This window comes from Cherax quadricarinatus, chromosome 49 (genome assembly GCF_038502225.1).
Source record: "Cherax quadricarinatus isolate ZL_2023a chromosome 49, ASM3850222v1, whole genome shotgun sequence".
In the NCBI taxonomy this organism is placed as follows: domain Eukaryota; kingdom Metazoa; phylum Arthropoda; class Malacostraca; order Decapoda; family Parastacidae; genus Cherax; species Cherax quadricarinatus.
The window spans coordinates 24,546,522-24,555,402 of NC_091340.1; positions in this window are offsets into that span (position 1 = coordinate 24,546,522).

Here is an 8,881-nt window from a genome sequence, read left to right on the forward strand (position 1 = left end):
TTTGTGCTGTTTTTTATCCTATGAAATCTCAACAAAAATTTATTATAAATGGCTCTCTATTCAAATTGAAATGTTAATTTCTGTATAAAGATTATAATGGGTGATTTACATATTACAAAGGAACAATATCAAAGATGACCACTAGCATGCCGTGGCATTTCAAGCAGACTAATAATAATTCTTATTCTATATTACAAATTACAAACTATTAAATGAATTTACAATAGTGAAGTAGTTGAGAACATTTAATACCATAATCTGTAAGGATTTAATGTTAAGAATTAATCTAAGTCTGCTGGAAATGCCTAGCCATGCTAGGTGTCCTAGTGGCCCCCTCTGTAATTACTATTTTATAACATGTAAACCACACAATACCCAAAACCTGTAAACCCCACATTGTAACCCTTATACCTGATTTAATGTTAAGAATTAATCTAAGTCTGCTGGAAATGCCTAGCCATGCTAGGTGTCCTAGTGGCCCCCTCTGTAAGTAGTATTTTATAACATGTAAACCACACAATACCCAAAACCTGTAAACCCCATATTGTAACCCGTATAGAGAATAAACTTGAACTGAATAACAGTAGCGTCTCTCTGAATTAACCAATAGTAGTCCACCATAACAGTAGTGTCTCTCTGAAGTAACCAACAGTAGCCCACCATAACAGTAGTGTCTCTCTGAAGTAACCAATAGTAGTCCACCATAACAGTAGTGTCTCTCTGAAGTAACCAACAGTAGCCCACCATAACAGTAGTGTCTCTCTGAAGTAACCAACAGTAGTCCACCATAACAGTAGTGTCTCTCTGAAGTAACCAACAGTAGCCCACCATAACAGTAGTGTCTCTCTGAAGTAACCAACAGTAGCCCACCATAACAGAAGTGTATCTCTGAAGTAACCAATAGTAGTCCACCATAACAGTAGTGTCTCTCTGAAGTAACCAATAGTAGTCCACCATAACAGTAGTGTCTCTCTGAAGTAACCAACAGTAGCCCACCATAACAGTAGTGTCTCTCTGAAGTAACCAACAGTAGCCCACCATAACAGAAGTGAATCTCTGAAGTAACCAATAGTAGCCCACCATAACAGTAGCGTCTCTCTGAAGTAACCAACAGTAGCCCACCATAACAGTAGTGTCTCTCTGAAGTAACCATAGTAGTCCACCATAACAGTAGTGTCTCTCTGAAGTAACCAACAGTAGTCCACCATAACAGTAGTGTCTCTCTGAAGTAACCAACAGTAGTCCACCATAACAGTAGTGTCTCTCTGAAGTAACCAACAGTAGCCCACCATAACAGTAGTGTCTCTCTGAAGTAACCAACAGTAGTCCACCATCATAACAGTGGTGTCTCACTGAAGTAACCAACAGTAGTCCACCATAACAGTAGTGTCTCTCTGAAGTAACCAACAGTAGTCCACCATCATAACAGTAGTGTCTCACTGAAGTAACCAACAGTAGTCCACCATAACAGTGGTGTCTCTCTGAAGTAACCAACAGTAGCCCACCATAACAGTAGTGTCTCTCTGAAGTAACCAACAGTAGTCCACCATCATAACAGTAGTGTCTCTCTGAAGTAACCAACAGTAGTCCACCATCATAACAGTAGTGTCTCTCTGAAGTAACCAACAGTAGTCCACCATCATAACAGTAGTGTCTCTGAAGTAACCAACAGTAGTCCACCATCATAACAGTAGTGTCTCTCTGAAGTAACCAACAGTAGTCCACCATCATAACAGTAGTGTCTCTCTGAAGTAACCAACAGTAGTCCACCATCATAACAGTAGTGTCTCTCTGAAGTAACCAACAGTAGTCCACCATCATAACAGTAGTGTCTCACTGAAGTAACCAACAGTAGTCCACCATAACAGTGGTGTCTCTGAAGTAACCAACAGTAGCCCACCATCATAACAGTAGTGTCTCTCTGAAGTAACCAACAGTAGCCCACCATAACAGTAGTGTCTCTCTGAAGTAACCAACAGTAGCCCACCATCATAACAGTATTTTGGCTCCAGGTTTTCCCAATCGATCTCCCTGTGGTTGAAATCGCCCATAACCAGTAACTTTGCTCTGCTCGAGTGAACTTTTCTTGCCACCTCAGCCAGTGTGTTCATCATTGCTCTGTTGATGTTCCTCTCTTGGCCTCCTGCAGTCCTGTGGTGGATTATACATCACTGCAATGACTACCTTATGTATTCCCTTTCTCAAATCTCGTCCATGCCTCCCATTTCCTAGAATTTCCATCGATTTTTTTTACGAGCAGTGCAACCCCTCCTCCCCCTCTGCTCCTGTCTTTCCTCAGGATCTGATATCCTGGTGGAAATATTGCATCTGTTATTGTCTCAGTAAGTTTCGTTTCTGTGACTGCTATGATGTCTGAGGACTTCTCATTGATTATTTCATGCCACTCCTCATATTTATTCGTTAATCCATCCGCATTCGTGTGTACTCACCAAGTTGTACTCATCTAGTTGAAGTTGCAGGGGTCGAGTCCAAGCTCCTGGCCCCACCTCTTCACTGGTCGCTACTAGGTCACTCTCCCTGAACCGTGAGCTTTATCATACCTCTGCTTAAAGCTATGTATGGATCCTGCCTTCATTAAATCGCTTCCCAAACTATTCCACTTCCTGACTACTCTGTGGCTGAAGAAATACTTCCTAACATCCTTGTGATTCATCTGCTTCTTCAACTTCCAACTGTGCCCCCTTGTTGCTGTGTCCCATCTCTGGAACATCCTGTCTTTGTCCACCTTGTCAATTCCTCTTGTGTGTGTGTGTGTGTGTACTCACCTATTTGTACTCACCTATTTGTGGTTCCAGGGGTCGAGTCCTAGCTCCTGGCCCCGCCTCTTCACCGGTTGCTACTGGGCCCTCCCTCTCCCCGCTCCATGAGCTTTATCAAACCTCGTCTTAAAACTGTGTATGGTTCCTGCCTCCACTACGTCATTTTCTAGGCTATTCCACTGCCTTACAACTCTATGACTGAAGAAATACTTCCTACTATCTCTCTGACTCATTTGTGTCTTCAACTTCCAATTGTAGCCTCTTGTTTCTGTGTCCCCTCCCTGGAACATCCTGTCCTTGTCCACCTTGTCTATTCCACGCAGTATTTTATATGTCGTTATCATGTCTCCCCTGACCCTCCTGTCCTCCAGTGTCGTCAGGCCGATTTCCCTTAATCTTTCTTCATAGGACATTCCCCTTAGCTCTGGAACTAACCTTGTCGCAAACCTTTGTACTTTCTCTAGTTTCTTGACGTGCTTTATCAAGTGCGGGTTCCAAACAGGTGCTGCATACTCCAGTATGGGCCTGACATACACGGTGTACAGTGTCTTGAATGATTCCTTACTAAGGTATCGGAATGCTGTTCTCAGGTTTGCCAGGCGCCCATATGCTGCAGCAGTTATCTGATTGATGTGTGCTTCCGGAGACATGCTCGGTGTTATACTCACCCCAAGATCTTTCTTCTTGAGTGAGGTTTGCAGTCTTTGGCCACCTAGCCTATACTCTGTCTGTGGTCTTCTGTGCCCTTCCCCTATCTTCATGACTTTGCATTTGGCAGGATTAAATTCGAGAAGCCATTTGCTGGACCAGGTGTCCAGTCTGTCCAGGTCTCTTTGAAGTCCTGCCTGGTCTTCATCAGATTTAATTCTCCTCATTAACTTCACATCATCTGCAAACAGGGACACTTCTGAATCCAACCCTTCCGTCATGTCGTTCACATATACCAAAAATAGCACTGGTCCTAGGACCGACCCCTGTGGGACCCCGCTCGTCACAGGTGCCCACTGTGATACATCATTACGTACCATGACTCGTTGTTGCCTCCCTGTCAGGTATTCTCTGATCCATTGCAGTGCCCTTCCTGTTATATGCGCCTGATGCTCTAGCTTCTGCACTAATCTCTTGTGAGGAACTGTGTCAAAGGCCTTCTTGCAGTCCAAGAAGATGCAATCAACCCACCCCTCTCTCTCTTGTCTTACTTCTGTTATTTTATCATAAAACTCCAGAAGGTTTGTGACACAGGATTTGCCTTCCGTGAATCCGTGCTGGTTGGCATTTATACTCCTGTTCCGTTCCAGGTGCTCCATCACTCTCCTCCTGACAATCTTCTCCATAATTTTGCATACTATACACGTCAATGACACAGGTCTATAGTTTAGTGCCTCTTTTCTGTCTCCTTTTTTAAAAATGTGTGTGTGTGTACTCACCTAGTTGAGATTGTGACCGGGTGTGGACGTGTCAGTGGTTCATTACTTTGTAATTTGTTCATGATTGTAACCATGTATAGGAGTGAGGATGATTCATTACCTCTGTAACTTGCCATGATTGTGACCAGATCTACCTGGAGTTCATTACCTTTGTAACTAGTTCAGCTATCATAACTTTGGGGTCCAGTCCCTGGACCCATTATGTACCTCTGTAATCTTTTGACTACCACAGGATGGGTATGGTGTGACTACCACCCACAGGATGGGTATGGTGTGACTACCACCCACAGGATGGGTATGGTGTGACTACCACCCACAGGATGGGTATGGGGTGACTACCACCCACAGGATGGGTATGGGGTGACTACCGCCCACAGGATGGGTATGGGGTGACTACCACCCACAGGATGGGTATGGGGTGACTACCGCCCACAGGATGGGTATGGTGTGACTACCACCCACAGGATGGGTATGGTGTGCATAATAAACATATTAAACTAACTCTCTAAAGTAACCAACATTAGCCCACCATCATAACAGTAGTGTCTCTGAAGAAACAAACAGTAACCCACCATCATAAGTGGCGTCTCTCTGAACAAACCAACATTAGTTGTGGGGAATTTCTAATTCCCCACCGTTATTACTAAGACTTGATCCGTGTAAAGACTAGAGTTTAGGAGGCTTGTAACATGATATGTAGGTATACATGCAAAGCAACCATGGGGGGGAGGGAGGTTGAATGATAGCTCTAGATCTTTCGTATTATAATCAAAACATCTTCAGGAGCTTACACTGTTGTAGAAAAGAAGAGGTCCAAGAAAACACGATCACAGGAAGCGCCCCCCTTGAGGGAGGTTCATTGACGCTGGTGAGGGGCTCGTGATCTACGGAATTGGATCTGTGCTCCAGTTTCCTGAATTGAGTCTGAATGCCTTCCATCCCCCCCACATGCGCTGTATAATCCTGCGGGTTTAGCGCTCCCCATGATTCTTATATACTCCAGCAATGGCGCTTCTTGTTTACCTGGACCTGGAGTTTACCTGGAGAGAGTTCCGGGGGTCAACGCCCCCGCGGCCCGGTCTGTGACCAGGCTTCCTGGTGGATCAGAGCCTGATCAACCAGGCTGTTACTGCTGGCTGCACGCAATCCAACGTACGAGCCACAGCCCGGCTGATCAGGTACCGACTTTAGGTGCTTATCCAGTGCCAGCTTGGAGACTGCCAGGGGTCTGTTGGTAATCCCCCTTATGTATGCTGGGAGGCAGTTGAACAGTCTCGGGCCCCTGACACTTATTGTATGGTCTCTTAACGTGCTAGTGACACCCCTGCTTTTCATTGGGGGGAAGGTGCATCGTCTGCTAAGTCTTTTGCTTTCGTTGCGAGTGATTTTCGTGTGCAAGTTCGGTACTAGTCCCTCTAGGATTTTCCAGGTGTATATAATCATGTATCTCTCTCGCCTGCGTTCCAGGGAATACAGGTTCAGGAACCTCAAGCGCTCCCAGTAATTGAGGTGTTTTATCTCCGTTATGCGCACCGTGAAGGTTTTCTGTACATTTTCTAGGTCAGCAATTTCACCTGCCTTGAAAGGTGCTGTTAGTGTGCAGCAATATTCCAGCCTAGATAGAACAAGCGACCTGAAGAGTGTCATCATGGGCTTGGCATCCCTAGTTTTGAAGGTTCTCATTATCCATCCTGTCATTTTTCTAGCAGATGCGATTGATACAATGTTATGGTCCTTGAAGGTGAGATCCTCCAACATGATCACTCCCAGGTCTTTGACGTTGGTGTTTCGCTCTATTTTGTTGCCGGAATTTGTTTTGTTTTGTTTTGTGATCATACTTGCTGAAGATTGAGACACTTATGCAGCATATGGGAATCTTTATTCAGGAAACGTTTCGCCACACAGTGGCTTCATCAGTCCAATACAAAGAGGAAGGCGTAAGGAGAGGAGGAGTATGAGGTAATCAGTCCCTCAGCCTGGAGTCGATGTGTTCAGTCCATCAATCTTGTAGAATGTACAGCATAGGGCCGTAGACGTGGCTTATATACTGTAGTGAGGTGAGGTGAAGCAGGCGGAGGCGGGGTCATAGTGGTACTATCCACTAGTCGAAGTAGGTCTTCGTCCAAAGGTTGAACAAGTGTTGAAGAATTGTTACAAAGATAAAATAAACATTTTTGAAAGGGTTCTAAGAAGCAAGATGGCCACCCATTTAGATATCCAGCAGTTGCACAACCCAGGGCAACATGGGTTCAGAGCAGGTCATTCCTGCCTGTCCCAGTTACTGGACCACTATGAAATGGTCTTGGATGCTCTGGAGGACAAACAAAATGCAGATGCGGTATACACAGACTTTGTGAAAGCCTTCGACAAGTGTGATCAGTAATAGTACACAAAATGCGTGATAAATGAATAACAGGAAAAGTTGATAGATGGATCTATAACTTCCAAACAAATAGAACACAAAGAGTAATAGTAAACAGAGTAAAGTATGAGGCGGCTACAGTGAAAAGCTGTTCCACAAGGTACAGTACTCATCCCCATCCTGTTCTTCATCCTAATATCTGACATAGAGATGTAAGCCACGGCACCGCGTCTTTCTTTCCGGGTGATACCCGAATCTGCATAGTGTCATCCATCAAAGACACCGCAAGTCTCCAATCGGACATCAGCCAATTCTTTAAATTGGCCATAGAAAACAATATGAAGTTCAATGAAGACAAATTTCAATTACTCTGCTCTGGAAAACTCTAGGACATTACAATTTTATCGGAGTATTAAACAAATTCCAACCACACAATGGAGCGAAAAACTAATGCGAAGGACCTAGGAGTGATAATGTCAGAGGATCTCACTAGGTAGTGGTCATGAAGATGGACTGTGTATCCCCTACTACTATTTCGACTCGTGCAACATCGAGCCTGTGCACTACTACCTGATCACTTCATGTTAGACCTGCTTCTTCTATACCCACACCACTAAGGATTGCTTCCTCAAGAATAAGAAGCTCTGCTCTATATGCAGTTAGTGATGCCACACACCTTCTTAATGTCCCAAAGCTGATCAGCCTAAATTGTAAAGGTGACCACCACACTCTTGCTACCAGATGTTCCATGTTGAAGGTCATCGCTACTAAGAAAATGAATCCCAAAATTTTAATTTATCTTTATTATGCACCCCATACCCAGCTTAATTCCTGGGGCACTCAGCTCACACACTGAGGTCTGTGGTTCAGTCTCTGGTTCGGGTAGAAACATCATTATGTGTTTCCTTAAGACACTGGCTGTCCCTGTTAGTGGACTGGTGTGGGTCGCTTCCTGAGGACAAAGTTGACCTAATTTGCGGGAAATGCTCTACATAACAAGCGGCTTTCTATATAGTAGTATGTCATTGATGTCAGCTATGGTCTGTATACCTTGTACATGTACTGGAAGTAAATAAAGATTATTATATTATATTATTATTATTATTATTATTATTATTATTATTATTATTATTATTATTATTATTATTATTATTATTATTATTATTATTATTATTCTGTGTGAGGAAGTCTAAAAATTACAGAAGTATACTCCAGGTACACAATGTGTCCAGGGACTCTACCGCAAAGTTTTGATAACAGAACAAGTTACAATGGTAATAAACTACGTACATGTTAATATCTGGGTACAATCGTAATGAGTTATTTATGGAGACATGAATTAGGTCCCAGAAGAAACATCAGACCTCCAGTGATGCATAAGTACACTGCTATTACACTTCTCCAAGCCGATACCAAAAAAATATTTCAAGTTGGCTAACAGCCTAGTTAACGTGCCTCGAATGTTATGGATTCATCATCCGTCCATCAGGATGGAATCACCAAGAAAATCCTCACCTGCCTTGTATTTATCTGTAATGCTGAGGTACAGTCCCTGGACCCATTATGTGCCTCGGTAATCTTTCAACTACCACCCACAGGATCAGTATGGGATGCATAATAAGGGTATTAAATTAACTTATCACTAAAAAAATATCGGTCATAATTTAGCTGCAATCTCCTCTATAAAAAAAATTATTCATCTAGTCAAAAAGCCTTACTCCCCTGCGGGGAATCGAACCCCGGTGTCCCGCGTGACAGGCGGGGATACTCTCCACTATACTACCGAGGAATGTTCCAGTGATCATCTGTGACCACTTCCCTGCTCTCTCCTTACGTTTGTCTGGAAGAGTACAGACTCAGGGAGTTCTCCTTCTGGCTCTGCTGATGTTTAGGTCTGAGGTACACCTGATCTAAGGTGGGTTTTATCTATTTCTACAAGTACGTGTACAACGTGTATAGATCATAGCTGGCATTAATGACATACTATATAAACAGAGCATTTCGGGTAAAATATGTTAATTTTGTCGCAGGATGCGACCCACACCAGTCGACTAGCACCCAGGTACCTATATACTGCTACATGAATATGGACAGCAGGTATCTTAAGGAAACACGTCCCTAATGTTTCCACTCATATCGGGGATCGAACCACGGATCTCATTGTGAGCTGAATGCGCTAGTAACCGAGTTCATAAAACCGTGCTTACTATATATACTGGACAATTATTTCCAATATACATAAACCCTCCTCTGAAAATCTTGACAGCTGCAACAGAACACACAAACATAACACAAGACAAAATCCTCTTTGA